This window comes from Lagenorhynchus albirostris, chromosome 3 (genome assembly GCF_949774975.1).
Source record: "Lagenorhynchus albirostris chromosome 3, mLagAlb1.1, whole genome shotgun sequence".
Taxonomy (NCBI): domain Eukaryota; kingdom Metazoa; phylum Chordata; class Mammalia; order Artiodactyla; family Delphinidae; genus Lagenorhynchus; species Lagenorhynchus albirostris.
Genome location: NC_083097.1, coordinates 158647086 through 158671029, shown reverse-complemented (window position 1 = coordinate 158671029; position 23944 = coordinate 158647086). Strand labels below are relative to the sequence as shown.

General features: G+C 48.4%; 1 pseudogene; it reads left to right on the top strand.

The window, feature by feature from the left end:
- Positions 1-3818: 3818 nt before the first annotated feature.
- LOC132518648 (SHC SH2 domain-binding protein 1-like) lies at positions 3819-5774 on the top strand (annotated as a pseudogene).
- Positions 5775-23944: the final 18170 nt, after the last annotated feature.

The window sequence follows — 23944 nt, the reverse complement described above, 5'->3', positions numbered from 1 at the left end:
AGTTCATTTGTATCATTTTTTTTTAGATTCCACATATAAGCGATATCATATATTTGTCATATTCTCTGTCTCGCTTATTTCACTTAGTATGATAATCTCTAGATCCATCCATGTTGCTGCAAATGGCATTATCTCATTCTTTTTCATGACTGAGTAATATTCCACTGTATAAATATACCACATCTTCTTTATCCATTCATCTGTCGATGGACATTTAAATTGCTTCCATGTCTTGGCTATTGTAAATAGTGCTGCAGTGAACATTGGGGTGCATGTATCTTTTCGAATTATGGTTTTCCCCGGATATATGCCAGGAGTGGGATTGCATGATCATACGGTAGCTCTATTTTTGTTTTTTTAAGGAACCACCATACTGTTCTCCATAGTGGCTGCACCAATTTACATTCCCACCAACAGTGTAGGGGGGTTCCTTTTTCTCCACACCCTCTCCAGTATATATTATCTGTAGACTTTTTGATGATGGCCACTCTGACCTATGTGAGGTGATACCTCATTGTAGTTTTGATTTGCATTTCTCTAATAATTAGCACATCTTTTCATGTGCCTACTGGCCATCTGTATGACTTCTTTGGGGAAAATTCTATTTAGATTTTCTGCCCATATTTTAAAAAATTTATTTTCATTTATTTATTTCTTTTATTTTTGGCTGCGTTGAGTCTTCGTTGCTGCACGTGGGCTTTCTTTAGTTGTGGCGAGTGGGGGCTATTCTTCGTTGTGGTGCACGGGCTCCTCATTGCAGTGGATTCTCTTGTTGTGGAGCATGGGCTCTAGGTGCACGGGCTTCAGTAGTTGTGGCACGTGTGCTCAGTAGCTGTGCCTCACGGAGTCTAGAGCGCAGGCTCAGTAGTTGTGGCGCACTGGCTTAGTTGATCCACGGCATGTGGGATCTTCCCGGACCAGGGCTCGAACCCGTGTCCCCTGCATTGGCAGGCGGATTCTTAACCACTGTGCCACCAGGAAAGCCCTTTCTGCTCATTTTTTGATTGGGTTGTTTGTTTTTTTGATATTGAGCTGTATGAGCTGTTTGTATGTTTTGGAGATTAATTTCTTGTTCGGTTGCATCATTTGCAAATATTTTTTCCCATTCTCTAGATTGTCTTTTTGTCTTTTTTTTTGTTTTGGTCTTGTTTATAGTTTCCTTTGCCGTGCAAATCTTTTAAGTTTAATTAGGTCCCATTTGCTTATTTTTATTTCCATTACTCTAGGAGAAAGATCCAGAGACATATTGCCGTGATTTATGTCAAAGAGTGTTCTGCCTATGTTTTCCTCTAGGAGTTTTATAGTATCAGGTCTTACATTTAGGTCTTTAATCCACTTTGAGTTTATTTTTGTGTGTGGTGTTAGATAATGTTCTCATTTTATTCTTTACATGTAGCTATCCAGGTGGGTGAACTGTCTAGGAAGTGAATTATATCGCCATATAGAGGTAGGAGAGGGGTGAGGCCTGTCCCCAGAGCTGAAGCCCATAGGAGATGTGGCAGGTGAGGAGGGATGAGCTGGGGGAGGTAGGCATGAGCCCTTCTGGCTCACAGAGCAGCAGGAGGCCGAGTGCGGGGTGGGGGGGGGGGGCGGGGGCGGGGCATGGGCTTGGGGAGCCAGGATGATGAGGGAGCCTTGGAAGGTTTGCACGAAGGAGCTGTGAACTGTCTCCTCCTGCAAAGCAGCTGCCTTGGGAGCTGGTCTGTCTTGCTCCCGGGCTGCCTGGTCCCTGTGTCACACCTGGGAGGCCACCCACGTGCGCCGTGGGAAGAGTTGTCCTCTACGGACCATGGGCTTGGGGCTGGCTTTATATCCCGGGTTTCGGTCCCCACTGATGCCCTAGGATGTGAGCCCTGCTGTCAGAGGTTCTGGAACTCACCTGTTAGAATTGATCTTCCTAAATATTGTGTGTTGCTGAGGGCTGGGCCAGCCTGGTCCATCTTTGAGCATGTGGTTCACTGGCCTTGTGGGTGGTTTCCATAGTACTCGATGAGGGAAGGGGAGAAGGGGAAGAAGTAGTCACCTCACCTGGGAGCTATCTACACCTGCCCACCACACCTGGGGGATTATCTACCCCTGCCCACCTCTCCTGGGGGGCTGTCTACACTTGCCCACATCACCTGGGAGCTGTCTACACCTACCTACCTCATCCGGGGGGTGGGTCTGTCCCTGTCCCCCTGCAAGTGGGTCAGCGGTACTGTTGGCCCAGTGGCCATCTCAGGCCCTGCCCGCTATTGACCCAGCCTCCTGCAGAGTCAGGTGAGTCCACCCACAGAGCAGAGGGTGCTTGGAGCTGCTGGTGGCCTAGTGACTCTTCAGTTCTCTCCTGGCCCAGGGCGTGTCCAGAACATTCCTGGCACTGAGCTGGCATCTTCCCCAGGACAGAAACAGCCTGACTGGCAGAGCCAGAGCGCTCACTGTGGCACTTTTATTTCCAGTCTGTTTGCCCAGAAGGCAGAGCCAGCCAGGATGCCCATGTGGGCCTGAATTGTCTGGCTCTCGATTTTCTCCTCCATCAGATCTCAGAACTGGCGTGCCATCTGAGGCAGGTTCCTGCTCTCTCACCTGTCGGGAGACTCCAAGAATGAATGATCGAGGCCAGGTTGAAGCCCAAGGGACAGACAAAGGTGCCGACCCCCCACACACGGGTGCCTGGAGGTGTCTGACTCTGAGAAGGGCCTCAGTTGGCACTCTCAACTCCTCCCAGGACAGATGCAATGCCCCGCATGGCACTCTGCCTGAAGGTTTACGGCCCTGGGTGATGTAGATGGGTGTAGACAGCCCCCAGGTCAGGTGGGCGGGTGCAGACGGCACATGTTACGGGGACTCGCTCTGAGGCACAGCCATCCAGCTGAGGGAGCACCTCAGGAGGGGCTTCACAATGATGAAGCACTGGACAGGACCTGAAAGCTGAGAAGGAGCCGCAGGGGTACAGAGGGTGCATCTCTGAGTGTTCCCCCAAGGGTGGCCTGCAGGGGATGCCTGGGGTCTGTCCCAGCGACAACGTGGCTGTTTGGGGGTCCCAAGGGAGACAAGCTGACCAGCGGTCTGGGGTCTGATGATCACGGAGGGTGTGTCTTTTGCCCTGAAGGAGAAAACCCAGCAAACTGGGGTTTCAGGGAAGTGATTCTGGGGACATCTTATCAGACGTTTCTGCCGTCAAGTGTGGAATAGCAAGGCTGGTGCATGCGCTTAGAAGTGCAGGCAAGGCACCTGCAGGCCTTCAGGGCCACGCTGACACTGCCCCGGGGCCCGTATCTGACCTGAGAACTGACGGGCTGGACGTGGCTGGCCCGGGGACCGCCTGCCCATCACTGCCCTCACTGGGCTTGTGTGCACTCCCAGCCCCGAGGAGATGGGATGGGCCCCATGGGGCCAAGAGAGGAGCCTGGCTTGATCTCTGGGTACCCCCATTCCAAGATGGCCCACAGCAGCCAGACTCACCCCTCCCCACTTCCCTGTGCTCCTCGGAACAGCCACGAGCTCCTTCCTGTCGACAGGGCGCTATGTGACATGGCTGTGTTCACAGGCACATCTGGGGACTGCTGGCTTCTCCCAGACCCAGGCAGGGCAGAGTCCCAGAGTACGTTTCAGACCCATTTGTCCCACTCGGCAGAGTTCTCAGATGTCTCCCCCTCCTTGAACGTCTTGGTCCTGTGTCCCATTCTCCTGCATCTCCACTGTTTAACAAAAAATGTAGGAGAATATGGCCAGTATTTTGTAGTAAGTGTAAACAGAGTGTGACCTTTAAAAATTTATTAGAGAAGCAGCTGCGTCATCACATTACTGGGCTGGGCGGCCGCCCCCGGTAACTTGAAATGGATGATGGGTTGCTGGCAGGTGGTGGGCTGGGGTCGGAGGCTACGACGCCGGACCCCGAGCGTACCGGCTGGGCTGTGGAAGGGGAGCCGGGGCCCCTCGAGAAAGGTTTGTTCGAAGATGAAGATTCATGCAGTGATTGTAGCAATCATGATAAACCAGGCACTAGTTGACCAAGTTTTGCGCCAGAAAGTCAACTTCTGTTCTATGAGTGATTCAGCGCTTATCAAGATTACAATTTAGCTGACTGCAAGGCCTCTGAGGTAAAAGAATTCACAGCTGAGTTCTTAGAGAAGGTCCTTGAATCATCTGGATGGCACACTAATGTGTTCGAGGTGCTGGCTGCAGTCACAGATGTGGGCTTTGCAGCCTTGAAGGCAGTGGGGAGGCTTACTGTCCTGGACCCGTACCTCTGTGAATCTCAAGTGAGCACTTTTACTTTGGAGTGTATGAAAGAGCTCCTTGATCTGAAGGAACACTGGTTGCAGGAGCTGTGGATGGTGTTTGATGGTTCTGGAGTATTTGACCAGACAGCACTTGCAACTGAGCATATCAGGTTTTTCTATCAGAACATGTGGAGGAGTTTGGCTGGAGAAGAGGATGAGTATGATTATTTTATTAGATGTGCTGAACCTCGACTGGGATTGCATTATGACATTCTTGAAGACTAAGTTCCTTCAGGACTTATTGTTGACTATCAAAATCTGTTGACTCAGTGTGAGGAGAGTGACAGGAAATTTTTAAGTCTGAGAAGCTGTTTGTCACATTGTAACTCTGATTCTGAGCAGGAAAACATCTCCATGCTGGAAGGGTTAAAATTCTATTCAGAGATCGAACAGTTGAAACGAAAGCTAAAACTCATAGAGAATCCTTTGTTGAGATATGTGTTTGGTCATCAGAAGAATTCTAATATACAAGCAAAGGGCATCCGTCCAAATGGCCAGAAGGTCACCCATGTGGTCTCGACTGGTCTGCTATAGTCCCTGCTCAGGGATAAGCTTTGTCCAGAGCCTTGTACGGAAGAAATAGAAATTCAGTTCCATAGTGATCCATTGTCTGCTATAAATGTCTGCTATGAGGGCGACACTGTTATTGTTTGTCCTGGCCATTACGTGGTACGTGGTGCATTCTCCATTACCGATCCATTGAGTTGGAAGGGTATGGTCTACCAGATGATATTGTGATAGAAAAGGGAGGCAAAGGAGACAACTTTTTGTGGATTGTACGGGTGCGGATATTAAAATCTCAAGCATAGAAGTTGTTCAGCATGATGCCGTGGAAGGAATCTTAATTATTCACCGTGGCAAGACTACATTGGAAAACTGTGTACTGCAGTGTGAAACTACAGGGGTCACAGTATGAACGTCAGCAGAATTTTTAATGAAGAACTCAGATTTATAGGGTGACAAGGGTGCAGGTATAGAAATATATCCCGGGAGTAAGTGCACCCTGAGTGACAATCAGATCCATCACTGCAAAGAAGGGATCCTCATCAAGGACTTCTTAGATGCACATTATGACATTCCCAAAACATCCATGGTGAATAATGTCATACAGAATAACGAAGGTTATGGTGTTGTCTTGGTGAAACCTACAATTTTCTCTGACCTGCAAGAAAATGCCCAAGATGAAACGGAAGAAAATAAAGTTCAGACAAGTGGAGAGACAGATGTAGCTGAAAGAGTGGATCTAGAAGAGCTGATTCAACGTGCAACTGGTAAAATGGAGCTTTATGTGAGAGTGACCTTTCTGAGCAAGTGGAAAGCAATCGCGAAATTGTAAATGAACTAGTTGCTGCCTCCACACAAAAAGGCCAGATGAAGAAGAAAAGGTTGAGTGAACTGGGGATCACGCAAGCTGATGACAACTTAATGTCACAGGAGATGTTTGTTTCAATTGTGGGGAACCAGTTAAAGTGGAATGGGAAAGGGAGTTTCGGCACAATTTTGTTCTGACCACTGTGACGTAAATAGATAGCAAAAGATTGGATTTTGCACCTGCTGCCCCCAAGAATCACTGCTGCTATCATACTTTGCTTCATGTCTATATTTTGTATCTGATATATTCGATTGGGTTTGAGGGAAACATAGATCTATTTCTGTCTGCAGGTGTTGCACATGAAACACTCTTTATAAAGAAGGTCATAAAAACATAAAATAGAAAATATTTGGAGATTTCTTATCTAGAAAGTCTTGCTTTTTCAAACACACAGTTCTCATATGAAGTCTACTAGTAACTTTCTAGTATAAATACACTTTAGCACTTCAAAGAGGAGGAAGAAAGGCAGGGAATGCAAGATGAGTGCACAAAAACACAATAGGCCTCAATGTGCAGTATTCTATTTTTTTTTTTTTTTTTTTTTGCGGTACGCGGGCCTCTCACTGTTGTGGCCCCTCCCGCCACAGAGCTCAGGCTCCCGACGCGCAGGCTCAGCGGCCATGGCTCACGGGCCCAGCCGCTCCGCGGCATGTGGGATCTTCCCGGACCGGGGCACGAACCCGTGTCCCCTGCATCGGCAGGCGGACCCCCAACCACTGCGCCACCAGGGAAGCCCTATAGTTGTCTTTTTAATCCCAATTATACTGAGTCCGATATCCATGCTTTATTTGCATAATACTTGTCTTAAAAGCTTTTATGATTGGGATTTCCCAGTGCCTTATCAGGCTTATTACTGAGAATCTGAGTGGGAATGCCTTTTTATGTTGAACTATGTAATCATCAAAACAGTAATAGCATAGCAAGTTTGAAACAGAAATGAAACGTGTTATTCAGAACCAGTGCATACACAGAGCATTTTCACGGTTGCTGAATATGAATGATTATAAGAAAGTGCTTTTCTTTCACCATAACAGTATTCTGATCAGATTTCTTACACAGTCAAAATGATTACCTATACAACTTGTATCAGCTCTGTGTTCTTGATATCATATTGTAAAATACAGCTTTTAAAAGTCTTTATATTTTTAAAAAGTATATGTGACATTAAAATTCCTACTGATTAAAATTGTAATGATGAAATAAAAAACATTTATTAAAAAATTAAACAAAAACCCAAACAAAAAATGGAACAGCAACAAATAAAATTATGTGCACTCTAAGCATCGGAAAAGTATGTTTTTTATAAACAGATTGATTGAGATATAGCTGACATACAATAAACTGCACATATGTATTCAACTGGCTAAGTTTTGACACATGTACCCACCTGTGAAACCACCACTGCAATTGAGAGAGTGGACACAACCGTCACCCCCCCAAAAGTCCCTCAGGACCTAAAAGAAAACTGTTTGCTGTCTTCTACCCGCAGAACTTCTGACACCAAACGTGTGGGTTTTCCACACCAAGGAATTCTGACACTAGCCCCCCTGGAGTTAGCGCAAACCCCACACGTGGAGTGCTCAGGTGAACTGCTCAGTCCCACAAGACTGGCCCCATTTCCAGTGCCAGTCGCAAGGCTAGGCCTCCAGGATTTCTGAAAGACCAGTTATACATCATGGGTTCCAAAGACCCCCTTCTTGGGTTCAACAATTTGCTAGAATGGCTCACAGAACTCAGGAAAACACTTTACAATTACTTTTTTGTTGTTGTTGTTTGTTTTTTTTAAATAAAGGATACGACTCAGGAACAACCTGATGGAGGAGGTGCACAGGACAAGGTATGTGGGAAGGAGCACGGAACTTCCGTGCCCTTTCTGGACAATGTCACCCTCCCAGCACCTCCAACGTGTTCACCAACTCAGAAGCTCTCTGACCCCACCCTTTTGGGTTTCTATGGAGGCTTCACGACCTAGGCACAACTGATTAAATCATTGGTTATTAGTGATTCAGTATCAACCTCCAGCCCCTCTGCTCTCCCCGGAGGTCGGGGGGTAGAACTGATAGGTCCAACCCTCTAATTGTGTGGTTCGTTCCCCGGGCAACCAGCCCTCATCCTTAGGTGATTTCTGGAAGTCACCTTAGTACCAGAAGCTCAGGTGTGGTTGAAAGTGGCTTGTTATGAACAACAAAAGACACTCCTATTTCAGAAACTGGGGATGGAAACCACATATTTTAACAAAAGTTGCTCCTGTTGCCCTTGTCACTTAGGAAATGACAGGGGTTTTAGGAGCTCTGTGCCAGGAGCTGGGGATGAAGAACAGATATAGATTTCTTGTTACATCACAATAACAAGACAATAACAGGACACTTCCTAATCCCTCCCACCTGCCCCTCCCCTTCTTTCTCAAGCATCCACTTTGGGTCACTCTAGATTAGTATACACTTTCTAGAATTTTCTATAAGTGCAACTGTACAGTAAGTACTCTTTGTCTTCTTTCAATTAGCATCATTTTGAGATCTGTCCATATCGTTGCACGTGTCAGTATTTCTTTCCTTTTCATTGCTTCATGGATTGTGTTCCATTGGATGGACATGATTCCTTTCTATCAAGTGCTTTTTATACGCCAGGCACTGTCCCAGTAGTTGAATCTCCAAACTAAGTTTTTTAAAAAAAATTTAAAATTAATTAATTAATTTATTTTTGGCTGCGTTGGGTCTTCATTGCTGTACATGGGCTTTCTCTAGTTGTGGCGAGCGGGGGGCTACTCTTCATGGTGGTGCGCGGGCTTCTCATTGTGGTGGCTTCTCTTGTGTGGAGCATGGGCTCTAGGCGCGTGGGCTTCAGTAATTGTGGTGCATGGGCTTAGTTGCTTAGTTGCGGCATGTGGGATCCTCCCGGACCAGTGTCCCCTACATTGGCAGGTGGATTCTTAACCACTGTGTCACCAGGGAAGTCCCTCCAAATTGAGTTTTAATCCCCAAACTGGTCTGCAAGGAAGTGTTTTGATCTCCCCTTGACAGCCGAGGCAATTAGAAGGCTTGACTTCTTACAGGTCACACAGCTGGTAAATGCAAGAGTCAGAATTTTTTTTTTTTTTTCCCAGTACGCAGGCCTCTCTCACTGTTGTGGCCTCTCCCGTTGCGGAGCACAGGCTCCGGACGTGCAGGCTCAGCGGCCATGGCTCACGGGCCCAGCCGCTCCGCGGCATGTGGGATCTTCCCGGACCGGGACACGAACCCGTGTCCCCTGCATCGCCAGGCGGACTCTCAACCACTGCACCACCAGGGAAGCCCAAGAGTCAGAATTTGAACTTATATCTGGCTCCAAAATTCACTTGCTCCACTGGATGGCTGCCCTATACAGGGGTCTGTTATCAATAAACAATCTATAATAAGAATAGAAAAGAGTTTTATTTGAGCCAAACTAAGGACTAGCCTGGAAGCCATCTTCCCAACTTACTCTGAGAAGCTGCTCCAGAGCAGCAGCGTTTCCAGCACGGTTTTCTATCTTGTCAGAACAAAGAACATTAAACAAAGTCAGGGTTACATTTCTTCAGTGGTTCAAAAAAAAGAACAGACCAGCACGTACCCAGCGAGTTAGCATGGCCTTGCACCTGGGAAGGGAGTCTTATCATCAAAGGAGGACCAGCATTGGCATCCCAGGAAGAGGGGCATTTAATCTTTTTTTTTTTTTTTTTTGCGGTACGCGGGCCTCTCACTGTTGTGGCCTCTCCCGTTGCGGAGCACAGGCTCCGGATGCGCAGGCTCAGCGGCCATGGCTCACGGGCCCAGCCGCTCCACGGCATGTGGGATCTTCCCGGACCGGGGCACGAACCCGTGTCCCCTGCATCGGCAGGCGGACTCTCAACCACTGCGCCACCAGGGAAGCCCCTTAATCTTTATTTTTAACGTGGACACTCTTTACTTCTGGTCAATTGTCCCCTTTTCTTAAATAATTAAAGCAGATGTACAACGTATGTATGATAGGCCATACACAGGCTATTTTAGTTAGCATAAAATTCAAGTTAACTCTTGTATAAGCCAGAATGACTTCCCTATATTTCAATAGGTGAAAATTCCTTTTATCAGGTCCCTCTGAGATCCTGGCCACCCTGGGTTCCTCAGCAGCAAGATGGATTTTTTCCTTTACTTTTCTTCTCTTTTCTTTTTCTTTTATGGGGGTGAGATTCACATACCAGAAGAGTAACCATTTTAAAGGGAACAACTCAGTGGCATTTAGTATATTCAAGATGTTGTGCAACTCTCACCTCTGTCTAGTTCTAGAACATTTTTTCACCCCCCTAAGAAACCCCATCCCCGTTAGCAGTTACTTCCCTTGAATCCTGAAAGCAGCCAGTAGTCAAATTTCCAATATGACCTCCCCACATCTGTCCCTGTTGCAGAGGTCAATGTGCACCCACCTGCCCCCCTCCCCTCACCCCCCCACCAGCTGCCCTGCAGTGTGCGTAGGAAAAGGTGACCAGGCTCTGTGTGTAGAGGTCCCACACCCCCTGCCCCATGCATGACCAGAGGTAGAGAGGAAATCCCAGCTCCCGCCCTGGGGTTTCCACTTCTGAGTGGTCCCCTGTGTCTGCGGAGCCGTGCTGGCCTGGAGCCAGCTCTCCTGCTTGGCACAGACCAGAACCGTCCCCTGTGACCTATCCAGGTCCATATGATGCTGAATCTCAGCATATTTTCCCCCTGAGCCAAGCAGAAGCTGTCACTCCTGCAACAGCACCACGGAGAAAAACCTTGGCATCCCAGGGACAGGGGCGGAGGCCTGAGGCAGGGAAGCCGTTCTCAGCACAGGGACCCGGAGCCAGGATGGACTTCTAGATCCAAATTTCCAAAGCAAATTAACCAGCTCCCTCTCGGGCTTCAGGTTGCTGCCCAAGAGGCACGTAGGGCCTGGCTGTGGCCGGCAGTGCCAGACCCTCCCTGCCAGCCGTGCTCCCGCCAAAGAGCCGTGCGTGGGGTTTCTTTCTCTTGAATCACAGCTTTAGTGAGATACAATTCACATCCCATACAATTCACCCATTTTAAAGGGTGCAATTTAATGGTTTTTAGTATATCCCCAGAGCTGGGCAACTACCACCACAGTCCATTTTAGAACATTTCCATCACCCCAAAAAGAGACCCCATCCCCATGAGCACTCCCTGTCCCCTGCTGAAGCACACCCCCCGCCCCGCCAAACCACTAATCTGCCTTCTGTCTCTGGATATTTCACATAAATGGAATCATACACTATCTGTCCATTTGTGCCTGGCTCCTTTCTTTCAGCACGATGTTTTTAGATTTCACCCATATAGTAGCATGTGTCAGTGCTTCATTCCTTTTTATGGCTGAGTAATACCCCATCGTATGAATGGACCACATTTTGTTTACCCTTTCATCCACTGATGGACATTTGGGCTGTTTCCACCTTTTGGCAGTTGTGACTAGTGCTGTGGATGTGCGTATACCTGTCTGAGTCCCTGTTTTCAGATCTCTCAGGTATATACGTATGAGCAGAATTGCTGGATCATATGCTAATTCCATATTTATCTTATTGAGGAATTGCCAGACTGTTTTCCCTAGCTACCACATGATTTTAAATTCCTACCAGCAGTGCACGAGGGTTCCAATTTCCCCACATCTTCATGGACACTTGTTAGTTTCTGTTGCTTTGATAGTAGCCATCCTGATGGGGGGGAGGTGGTATCTCCTTGTGGTTCTGGTTTTCATTTCCCTGATGACTAGGGATTTTGAGCAACTTCCCACGTGCTTATTGGCCATTTGTGTATCATCTCTGGTGAAATGTCTATTCAAGTACTTTGCCCATTTTTAAATTAGGTTGCTTGTCCTTTTTTGTTGTTGTTGTTGAGTTATAAGAGTTCTTCATATATTCTGGATACGAATCCCTTATCGGCTATATGGTCTGCAAATATTTTGTCCCATTTTGTGCACTGTCTTTTCACTGTCTTGATAGTCTTTTGATGCACAAACGTTTTACATTTCGATAGAGTCCAATTAATCTATTTTTCCTTTGTTGCGTGTGCTTTTAGTGTCCTATCTAAAATGAAACAGGAGGTCAGTGAATCTTCCAAGTGGGGTCCTGGGGCTGAGGGGTCTCTGGGGACTGATGGCTCAGGAGGGGGTGGGGCAGGGACTCCTGGCTCAGGTTGGATTCTGGAATGTAACACGACTGATGGGCAGTGGACCAGGTCCGACCACCTCTTTCCCCACGTCCATTGCTTCCGAGCTGATCTTTGATGGTGGGCAGGAGAGGGTGATGGCTCCAGCACAGGCGAGAGGGAGAAAGGCCAGGAGAGTGACTTTGACTTTCTTTCTTCCTTTTCTTCTTCCCTCTCTCCCCCTCCCTCTCTTTTAAAATAATTTTAAAAGAATATGCTATTCTGTAGGATCATGTAATTGTGGATATATGACCTCTTGCGTTTGTGAAAACCCATGGAATGTACAACACCCTAATGTAAACTGTGGCCTTAAGTTAATTGTAATGTATCAATATTCATTCATCGATTGTAACAAATACACCATCCCAGTGCAAAATGTTAATAATAGGGGAAACTGTTGCAAGGGGAACTCTATACTTTACATTTCTGTAAACTTAAAACTGTTAAAAAAAAATCTATTAATTAAAAAAAAAATAAATGCAATACAGAAGTGATTACATTGCAATGATTGCAAATATATGTGAAAAATGAAAGAAAGAAAAAGTTATATTAATATATTTGATAAATGTTATTAAAAATACTTTTAATAAAGAAAAATAAAAATGTAAATGATTTAAAAAATTTCAATAACTTAAAATAATTAAATAAAAATTTAAATCATTTTCATAATTTCTTCTGAAATAATTTCAGACTTGCAGAAACATGGCAAGAACCATCCAAAGAACCCCCTTTCACTTGGATTCCCCGAAGGTGGAATTTTATCATGTTTGCCCCCTGCTCCTTGTTCTCTACATCTCCACTCATCATAGCGATTTTTCTTTCTGAATCATCCCAGAGCAATTGGCAGATATGCTGCCCTATCACCCTGACGCTATCCCCCAAACAAGGACACTCTCCTACAAAACCTGCTTGCCACTGCATGAATCCAACACCACCACTAGGGCGGCACCACTGGGCAGTCTCCAGCCTCCATTTGGACTCCAGCTGCCCCTTTAGCCTAGAGCATTTCTCAATCTTTCCCTGGCCTTCATGGCTCTGATGGTTTTAAATAGAGATTTAATAGAGATGGAAGAGAGATGAGTGGTTGCTTAGGCCTGGTGGGAGGATGGAGGGCTGGTATGATAGCTAAAGAGTATGAGGTTGCTTTTTGAAGTGATGAAAATATTCTGCAATATATTTTTTAAATTTTTTATTTAATTTTTTATTTGGCTGTGTTGGGTCTTAGTTGTGGCAAGTGGGATCTTTGTTGTGGCACGTGGGCTTCTCTCTAGTTGTGATGCATGGGCTCTAGAGCATGCCAGCTTAGTTGCCCTGCAGCACGTGGGATCTTAGTTCCCTGACCAGGGATTGAACCCATGTCTCCTGCATTGGAAGGTGGATTCTTAACCACTGGACCACCAGGGCAGCCCCCTACTTTTCTTTTTTTTTTCTTTTTTTAAAATTGAAGTATAGTTGATTTACATTGCTGTGCCAATCATTTTTTATACAACACTTTTAAAAATTTTTATTTTCTTAATTGAAGTATAGTTGATTTACAATGTTGAGCCAATCGAAAATGTTCTGTAATTGATTGTGATGATGGTCGCACATACATGTGTATATACTGAAAACACCCTTGAATTGGACCCTTTCGTATGGTGTGTGAATTATATCTCAATAAAGCTGTTGGGAAAAAAGAATACAGACTTTTCATTCTGTAGGTGACCCTCAATCTGGAGCTATCAGTATATCCTTATGCCCAGGATCAGGCCCTACATTCCTGGCAGAACCACAGAATCAGTGATGTACTCTTCTCAGGACACCACATCAGGAGGCCCCCCTGCCATCTGATCCCTCCACTGGGTGTTATCTTGTGTGTAGTAAAGAATTGAACCTGATTCAAAGAGAGTCTGGCCTTTGCCGTTGACTCTTTGGAGGTACCTTCTAAACTTCTGGGATGTCCTGCCTAAGAAGAGTGTCTTTGTTTACCTGGAACCTTGGGCCACACCAAATAGTCTAACTTATGATGGGGACCTCAGGCCACATGGTCTCAGCTTGGCCTCCAGATGGTCTGGAGACCAAAGGTCAGCCACATGGACAGTTGACCTTGGACCCCTCAATAAAAACTCTGGACACTGAGTCTTGGGTGAGCCTCCCCAGTTGGCAGTACACCATGTGGGTTGTCACACATCATTGCCAGGAAAATAACTCTTTCCTGACTGCACTGTGTGGGGAGGGGGGCACTTCTGGAAACCCATGCCTGGATTTCTCCTAGACTTTTCTCTTGGCTGTTTTGAACTTATATCCTTTCACTGTCATAAACTTTATCTGTGAGTATAACAATTTTCAGTGGGTTCTGTGAATCCTTCTAGAAAATTATGGAACCTGAGGGTGGTCTTAGGACTCCTAAACTTGCAGTTGGTGTCAGAAGTGAGGGTGGTCTTGAGACTTTCGTGGTGGCACAGTGCTTAAGACTCCACACTCCCAATGCAGGGGGCCTGGGTTTGATCCCTGGTCTGGGAACTAGATCCCACATGCATGCTGCAACTAAGAGTTTGCATGCCACAGCTAAGGAGCTGGCAAGCTGCAACTAAGGAGCTCACCTGCTGCAACTAAAGAGCCCACATGCCACAACTAAGACTGGACACAACCAAATAAATAAATAAATATATAAAAAAGAAGTGAGGGTGGTCTTGTGTCCCCCAATTTCACGCCTTGACAACAAGGGTCTCCACCATGAGGCTCTGTTTTTCCTTTTGTCACTGGTAGGTATTTTGCGAGCAGGTCCTTTGTGTCTACACCAATCACCTGTTCTTTCCACCCCTTCTATCATCAACCTTAGTGTCTATTATGATCCTGCCTGAACCAGCTACCTTCCTGGTGGTTGACAAAGGGCATTTCTATATTCCCATCACTTGTCTCAGTTTATTAGTTGATAGTCTATCCTGTTGACTCTCCTGGTGGCTGACAGCTGATAAAAACGGGCTGTGAATCATTACTTGAAAGAACTCATAGTGTGATGGCATCTTTCCAAACATGGCTTTCTTAGGGGATGGGTATTGTGTGCAAAAAACCAAGGATTTGGTTTGCAAAGTGAGAAGCTTGGGATCCTCTACACCAGTGTGGTTCTCAACCGGGGGTGGTTTTACTGGCATCTACTGGGTCTGCTCAGCATCTCATAAAGCACAGATGGCCCCCCATGGCAAAGAATGATCTGACCCCAAACGTCAGCAGTGCCAAGGCAGAGAAACCCTGGAATAACGCTGGGGGGGAAGGGCCCATCAGGCAGTGGACACAGCCTGGGCAAAGGCCAGGAGGTGGGACCAGGCCTGGTGTGTGGGAGGGAGGTTGGAGGGGCAGGAGCTCACCTTGATCTTGGCCTTGGTTCTGGTTGGGGGGGCTTCATCACATCCTTGTTAAGGCAAGGCCCACTTAAGCCTGTCCTGCTCTGCTTTTGCCAACTTGCTCCTCTGTGCTTCCCCTCACGGAGCCCCAGGCTGCTCGTCTGTGAAATGGGGGAACTTATAGAGCACACCGGGTCAAGGGGGTTAAAATGCTTAAGATACATAATGCGATAATGTGAGGACCTTAGGACCTTTGGAAGCAGGCAGTGAGAGGACAGAGAAATGGTCCTAGATACACTTGCCAGGGTGCCACGGGCATACACAGAACAGACAAAATCCATCCCCAGTTCGGATGGACTCTAGAACCTAACAGGGGAGCACAGGACAGCCCAGGGAACCGAGATAGGGAGGGGGAAGCCTTCTCAGGCCACAAGGTTCAGTGGGACCCCGTTCTCTGCAGGAATCCTCATTGAATCCCGGCGCCCTCTCGGGTTGCAGCTCATGGCTGACCCACAACATTAGCCATCAGTTGTGGGAGCCCAGTATGAGATGCTGCTGGCAGCACAAGAGGCCCACATTCTCCAGATTCCGGATTTTGGAAGGAGACCCAGGAAGTGGAGGCATGGGAAAGGAGCCCAGAACCAGCTCTGGTTTCCTGGGTGCCGCTCCTGGGCCAGGCCCAGAGTCGAACTCTCTGCACGCACTCGTCGCCTTGTTTAGTCCTAGCGGCATGTAGGAGGGTGGGGTTATGACTATCCCTATGTGATGGACAAGGAAAACGAAGTCCAGATTGCTTGGCACTGCCCCAGATGTGAAGCTGGGTTGGGACCCCTAAGCCTGGCTCCAAGCCCCCACCCACACCCAGCCCTTCACTTGCTGTGGTCTGTACTCTGAGGCTATGAGAATGACACAGTGGGGCAAACCTAACTTAGGCCAAGGAAGTGACAAATTGGACTTATGCACAGACTTCAACTTATACAGGTATTACTCCCTTCCTGGGAAGGGCCTAAGAAATCACTTAAGATTATTTGCTGAAAGGTCCCTGTGCTAGCGTGAATAAGATCCCCCTAAAATTCATGTCCACCCAGAATCTCAGAATATGATCCTGTTTGGAGCACAAGTCCAAATGGGTTTGGGTCTTTGCAAATGTAATCAGTTATTACAATGAGATCAGGGACTTCCCTGGTGGCGCAGTGGTTAAGAATCCGCCTGCCAATGCAGGGGACACGGGCTCAAGGCCTGGTGCGGGAAGATCTCACATGCTGCAGGGCAACTAAGCCTGTGCGCCATAGCTCCTGAGCCTGCGCTCTAGAGCCCACAAGCCACAACTACTGAAGCCCATGCTCCTGGAGCCTATGCTCCGCAACAAAAGCCACCGCGATGAGAAGCCCATGCACCGTAATCAAGAGTGGCCCCTGCTCACCACAACTAGAGAAAGCCCGGGCACAGCAACAAAGACCCAACACAGCCAAAAATAAATAAATTTAATTTAAAAATAATAATAACATTAAAAAAATTAAAAAAAATAAAAAGAGGCCATATTGGATTAGGGCGGGCCCTCAATCCAATAGGACTGGTGTCCTTATAAGAAGAGGGAAGTTTGGACACACACACACACACACACACACACACAGAGACACACACAGGAGGAGAGAAAGCCACGTGATGATGGAGGCAGAGATTGTGAGATGAACTGGGACCTGGGACCCTTTGCTGCGTGCGTGTGCCTGGACAAAGTTCTCCTGGAGCAAAAGAATACAAAGAAACTATAAGGGACTAAAAAATAACTGCATGCATGTGCAGTAGAGGCAATTATAAACAGTAAGATACCAAAAGGCCACAGACCAACCGCCAGTTCTGACGTGCCAGGAGCAAAAACAGGGTACTGCCCATGATCCCTGCACAGAGTACCACCAAGGCAGTGGGCAGACTACCTAAACTACACCTCCTGCCCAACCCCCTGATCTGCCCGACCCCCCTCACCCCATGTAAGGAAGCCCTTAACCCCCAGCTCAGGGAGTGAGCAAAGGCACCTGTTCCCGCTCCCTCTAAAGCCTTGCCTGAATTTCTCTTTTTTTTTTTTTTTTTTTTTTTTTTTTGCGGTACGCGGGCCTCTCACTGTTGTGGCCTCTCCCGTTGCGGAGCACAGGCTCCGGATGCGCAGGCTCAGTGGCCATGGCTCATGGGCCAGCCGCTCTGCGGCATGTGGGATCTTCCCGGACCGGGGCACGAACCCGCGTCCCCTGCATCGGCAGGCGGACTCTCAACCACTGCGCCACCAGGGAAGCCCTTGCCTGAACTTCTCATCTGGCCTCTTATCAATTTCTATTGATTAAAGAGTCCAAGGACCCTAGTCAGTAACCATGGGAGCAATGTATCAATTAGCCAAGGTAAGCCAAAGACTTCCAGAGGCCACCGAAAACTGGGAGAGAGGCATGGAATAGATTCGCCCTCACAGTCTGCAGAAGGAACCAACCCTGCCAAACCTTGATTTTGGATTTCAGGCTCCCAGAACCATGAGGAAAGAAATTCTGTTGTTTTAAGTCACTCAGTCTGTGGTCCTACATTATAGCAGCTACAGGACACTAACAGACCCCAGAAATGGTTGTTGCATCTGCAAACAGCATTCACTCTGCCGTGGACTGCAACCGCAGATAACAACTGGAAAGCCCTCTGCCCAAGTGCGTCTGCCCTCTACTCGGCTGCGAAATTCCTTGGACATTTTCATGGTGCAAAAGTGCAGGACACACCATGCACAGAAGCAGCATCACATGGAGCTGGCTTTAGGGAATCTGAGTGGCAGAGCTCACATCGTTAGCTTTTCCCTTGACCTCTGCTGAGCCCTGGGCTGGGCACCTCCAGGTGAGGTGTGTGAAATCCACCTTCTCATTACTGGTCTTTATTAATTCAACTGCAAGTGGAATTGAGCTGTTTGGGGCTTCCGTGAGATGCTGGAAATACAGAGCCAGAGAGGGAGGGAGCAAAAGGAAGCAAAGACCTGTCAGTGTGGGCATTCCCAAAGCACATTGCTTGTTCAGAAATATATATGCAAACAACTATATTTGCATGTGTTTCCATATGCCATTTTTTGCTCTATTGAGATATCATTGACATGCCATCAAATTTACCTGTTTTCAGTGTACAAATCAATGATTCCTCATAAACTTACAAGATTTTACAACATCATGACAATCTAGTTTTAGAATATTTCCGTCACCCCCAAAATATCCCTTGTGTCATTTTACCATTAATCTTTGTTCACAGCCAACCAACACCTCTATCTAGTTCCAGAATATTTTCATCACCCCATAAAGAAACCCCATACCCATTAGCAGTCACTCTCCACTCTTCATCCACCTCAATCTGTTGCTGGCAACCACCAATCTGCTGTCTGTTTTGCACATTTCATCCAAACTGAATCATGCGCTATGTGGTCTTTTGGGTCTAGCTTCTTTCACTGAGCATAACGGATAATGGTTTCAAGGTTCGTCACATTGTAGCCATGTCAGTGCTTCATTCCTTTCTATGGCTGAATAATATTCCATTGTATGGATGAACCACATTTTGTTTATCCATTCATCTATTGATGGGCATTTGGGTCATTTCCACCTTTTGGCTACTGTGAAGAGTGCTGCTATGACGTGTGTGTACAATTTGTTTGAACACCTATTTTCCAGACTTCAGGTCTACACCTAGGGGTGGAATTGCTGGGTCATATGCAAACTCTATGTTTAACTTTTGGAGGAATCATTCCCTTCTTTTCTGAGATTATTTTAAAGATAATAATGAAGATTATCTCTCTGTCCTCACCCAGTTAGAAATGTCACATAGAGCATAAGACACCCTGTCGAATGTGAATCCCACATAAGAAACAAATAAAATTTATTAGTGTAAGCATGTCCCAAATATTGCATGGGCTACGCTTATGCTAAAAATTGTTGTTGTTGTTGTTTATCTGAGTCAAATTTAATTGTATTTTTCTTTGCTAACTCTGGCAAACCTACACCTAATTCATGCCTTATCTTGGGTGAAAACATTGCTATTTAGCCCCACTGCTTATTTACAATCTCTCTGTCTTTGGGTATATATCCCAGAGTGGAAACTGATGGAGTATATGGTAATTCTGTTTAACTTTTTGAGGAACTACCAGACTTTTTCCCGCATGGCCGCATCATTTTACATTCCCGTGAGAAATACGCAAGGGTTTCAATTTCTCCACATCCTCACCAACACTTGTTATTGTCTTTTTTCAAAAAAAATACTATCATTGTAATAGGTGTGAAGTAGGAGCTCATTGTGGTTTTGGTTTACATTTCCCTACTGATTAGTAATGTTGAACATCTTTTCACGTACTTGTGGACCATTTATATATCTTCTTTGGAGGAGCCTTTCTCAAAGTCCAGCCTGGGAAGGGGGATCACGCTGGTTGTGTGGAAAAGCCTCTGCTCTTCACATGCTGCGGGCATAAAGGACACAGGGTGAAAGTGATCACACAGGTGCAGGAAGATCCCCCCAGTCATCCTTCCCTCCTCTCCAGGTTCCTGCTCCCCAGGCAGCAGGAGGTGAAAGTGCTTGGGTCTTGTTGAAATCGCCTTCCTGCATCCCTCTCTCTGGCTCCTCTTCTCTCCCCAAGCCCCATACCCCACCTTCCCTGATTTGTGGGAATCACACAGGGCACATACTTCCTTTATCTGTTTGTCCCTTGTCCCATGGATGGACACACAGTCTGCTTCTGTCTATTCACCACCGTTGAATGACGCAGCTGTGAAAGCTCTTGGCTGGGTCACCTTGGACGCATTCATGTCCTTGCAGCAGGGTCAGAGGTCACATGCAGTTTCAGCTTCATTAATATCACTGGCCACTCCCCAAGTGACAAACTGGCTGTTTCCTCCTGAGCAGCAAACATCATTCACCACAGCCACTCCTGCACATGGCATGCCCTGTTCCCCCTCTGGCTCTGGGGTCCTGGCCATGCCGTATTCAGCTCCCACCTCCTGCCGGTGGTGGGGCTGCTCATCTGTCATCCCCTGCCACATCCTGACTGCCGGGTGCTCAGCGAGCCCAGGACCAGGCTGGCTCCCTGGAAGAACAAAATGCTTCTCACAGTTGAACTGTCTTCCTCGTCCTCCCACCCAGACTGCTATGCCATTCATCACTGGTGACCGAGGAGATATTTAGCAAACTCTTCCTGGGGGGGTAAAAGCAGCCAGTTCTTCCCTGACATATTCTTGAAAATGACTATGTTCTTCACACCAACCACAGGGCTCATGGAAAAAAGGAGTCAGGACACCACACTCAAAAACTGTGTCAAGGGCTTCCCTGGTGGCACAGTGGTTAAGAATCTGCCTGCCAGTGCAGGGGACACGGGTTCGAGCCCTGGTCTGGGAAAATCTCACATGCCGCGGAGGAGCTAAGCCCGTGAGCCACAACTACTGAAGCCTGTGCACCTAGAGCCCATGCTCTGCAACAAGAGAAGCCACTGCAATGAGAAGCCCGCGCACCACAACGAAGTGTAGCCCCCGCTTGCCACAACCAGAGAAAGCCCACGCCCAGCAATGAAGACCCAATGTAGCCAAAAATAAATAAATAAAATAAATAAATTAAAAAAAAAACGGTGTCAGTAACACATTTTAAAAAGATAGACATTTACTAAAAACTGATAGCACCGTTATACACACGTTAAACCCTAAGAATGACACGAATACTATAGCACATGTGGCACTTGACCTTGGAAAAGACCTGAGGTTCATGTGTGGATGTGGTGTGGGAAGGTTGTAGCCTTCGTGTCTCTGAGAGGTACCAGGAGGAGGTTTGCTGAAATGAGATGCGACATGGTCATCCCAGACAGGGGAGGGCAGGGTGGCTCCTAACAGCTCAGGGAGTGTAGATGTTGAGGGTGTGTGTGTGTGTGTGTGTGTGTGTGGCACGGGTTGTATATTCCCATGTGGCTCTGGTCAGTGGGGTGCTACTTCCTGCATTCACTCCGTGTTTCTTGCAGACCAAATCCTGCATAAGCAATACCACATTCCATCAAATTACGCTCAAATCCTTCCCTTATGTATCCATCATGTTGGAACAAATTTTTGTTTTCAAAACTAGTGTTAGAGCAGAATTGACTGTACTCCCCCCATGACCAGTTTCAAGCTGCCAGCAGGAAGTCACTACATGGGAAGAGATGTGTATCATTACAGAGTCTTTTTACCATCAGATACAAAGGTCAGGGATACTCTCAAGAGCACAGAGAAGAGTATGATGTAGTGAAATAATGAGGAACTGATAACTTTTGCACACTTATTGTTTTTGTTTTTAATATCATATACTAAATTGAAAGTTGGTGCAACAATTTCTAATAATGGCTCTGTTAACCAGGGACTCACACAAGTGCTGGAAATGTATCAAATGTGGGACTCTTCCCCAGTTCCCCACTGCAGCTCAGGGGACCAGGGAGGATGTCACATGTACTGTGACACTTCAAAGCAGCGGCCCGGCATCCAGTAGCAAATGGCGCTCCTGCCCCAGGGGAGACAGACAGGAAGTAGGTTCACTGGGATAATAAGATCATGGCCTCTACCGTACTGGGCACCATGGAGTGAGTTAAATTGGGTGACGAGAGCACGGTGGTGTTCTATTTGCCTCTTATTCACCCCATTAGGGAAGGAAGGATCCCTCATGCTAAATAGCACAAGATAGCCAAACACACAATACCCAACACTGAACGGGTGGGGTAGAGTGGTCTGTTAGTTACGTATATTCACAACCCCGGGCGGGGTGGGGGGAAGACACAGCTGGCCATGCAGGACCACATGAGGGTTGCACTTAGGAGCGGGGTGGACAGCCAGAGGCTGTGGGAGGCAGGCTTCGTAGTAACAAGAGGGTGGGGTGCCCCTGCTTCCCTCGGGAGGATGTGATGGGCTTACTTGAATAACAAGAAGTGAGGGAATTCCCTGGTGGTCCAGTGGTTAGGGCTGGTCAGGGAACTGAGATCTTGCAAGCCGTGGGGCTCGGCCAAAACCAAAAACCAAAACACCAAGAAAATGAAATCTATTAGCTTAGGACTGGGTGGAGTGCAGCTGGTTTGACCGACAGGGGAACTAGCCAGGTGGGGTTCAGCCTCTCCTGCTGAGTGGGGGCAGACCTGGCGAGAGCAGGGAACTCAGGCTTTGGGGGACCTGAAATCTGAGGCTTTGTCTTACAGGTAGTCAGGCAAGAAGGGAGGGTAGAGCTAGTCCTGAAGGTAGAAGGGGGCCAGCCTTGGGATGCCAGGAGGAGGAGTGGCCCAGGCAGAGGGGCCAGTTGGCACCTCGGCTGGAGGAGGTGGTGGTGGTAGTGAGTCGGGATCCACGGAACCCTGGAGGCCTGTGTAGCCAGAGCTCAGCAGGTGAGGGAGAGAACAGAGGGGCAGGAGGCTGGCCTCGCGAGACTGGAGAGTGGAGCCTGGTTTACGGAGGAGCAGGGGGAGGCGCGCAGGGGCTGGGCAGACGTGAATTATGAGGATTACGCTAGACCACCCTGCTTGGTGCCAGTGTGGCTGGGACTGGAGGCTGGCAACTCCTCCTGGTCTCTCAGCACTGCAGCTGCTCCCCAGTCCACTCCGGCCCCTGCACAGCCCCCTCCGCCATCTATGACAGCAGATCCTGTCTGCCCTGAAGTCCCCACTGCCTGCCCAGGGCTTGGTGCTCACTGGGTGGCCAGGGCTTGGCCAAAAGCCCTTGGAGAGGGTTGGTGGGAGAGGCTGCCTGGAGGACCCACGATGCCCGTAGGGCAGGGAGGGCGCAAGGGAGGTTTCTGGAAGAAGCAGGAGTTGGCCAGGCCAAGGAGGAGGGCAGAGGGGCAGAGTTTGAGCAAAGGCTGGCAGTGGGGATCGGCACAGGGTGGCACAGGGCATCTAGAAACTAGGATGAGGTGGGAGCCACCAGGGCAGCCTCAGGGCAGCCCGGTGTTTGGACTTGGCCTGGATAAATAGAGACCCGGGAGGATTTGGGGCAGGAGGGCCATATGGTCAGCTCTAGAGTTTTAGAAGTAAGACCCTTGTCCCTGCAGGGGTCCTCACTAGAGGGACCACCTGGGACAGTTGGGGGGTAACTAGAGGAGGGACAGGACTTGGACATGACATAAAAAGTTGGTGGGTGCCCCCTTCCAGAGGGACCTAAAACAGTGAGGCCATCACTGAGTTGGGCACACTGGGAGGGGCAGGAGGGGGCACCCTGCTCTCCGAGAGGGAAAGTGAGGCCCAGAGAGGGAGGGGCCTGGCCTAGGGGATTTGTGGATGGAGGAGGTGGGGAGAGGGAAGAAGCGAGGAGCGGCAGTCAGGCGCCTGGGGGAAGCTGCGGGTCTGAAGTTTCATCCCTTGGCCAGCCTCCGTTTCCCCAAAGGGCTCAGCTCCTCCTGTGAGTGCACTGCACAGGTCGCCGGGTCCAGGCTGGGGCAGGTGGGGGGTGCCGACAAGGTGCGGGGTGAAGGCGGCGCGGAGACCGAGCGGCCCCCGCTTGGGGCGGGGCGGGGCGGGGCCGGGCTGGTCCGCAGGGTGGGGGCGGCGGGGAGGCGGCCAGGCAGGGAGCTCGGAAGGGGGCAGTCCGGGGCGGGGGCGGGTCCGGAGAGGATGCGGGGCCGGGTTGCGGGGGGCGAAGAGTGGGATGGGTCGCGTCCGACGAAGGGGAAGGGAATGGGTCAGGTCTGGGGGTGCGTCCGGGCTGAGGGCGGGGCGGGTCCCAGGAGATATTGGGGGAGAGTCGGTTTTGAGGGGGGGGATGAGTCCCGGGAAGGGAGCGGGAGGAGGGGGCGGGACGAGGTCCGGAGAGTGGGCGGGGCGGG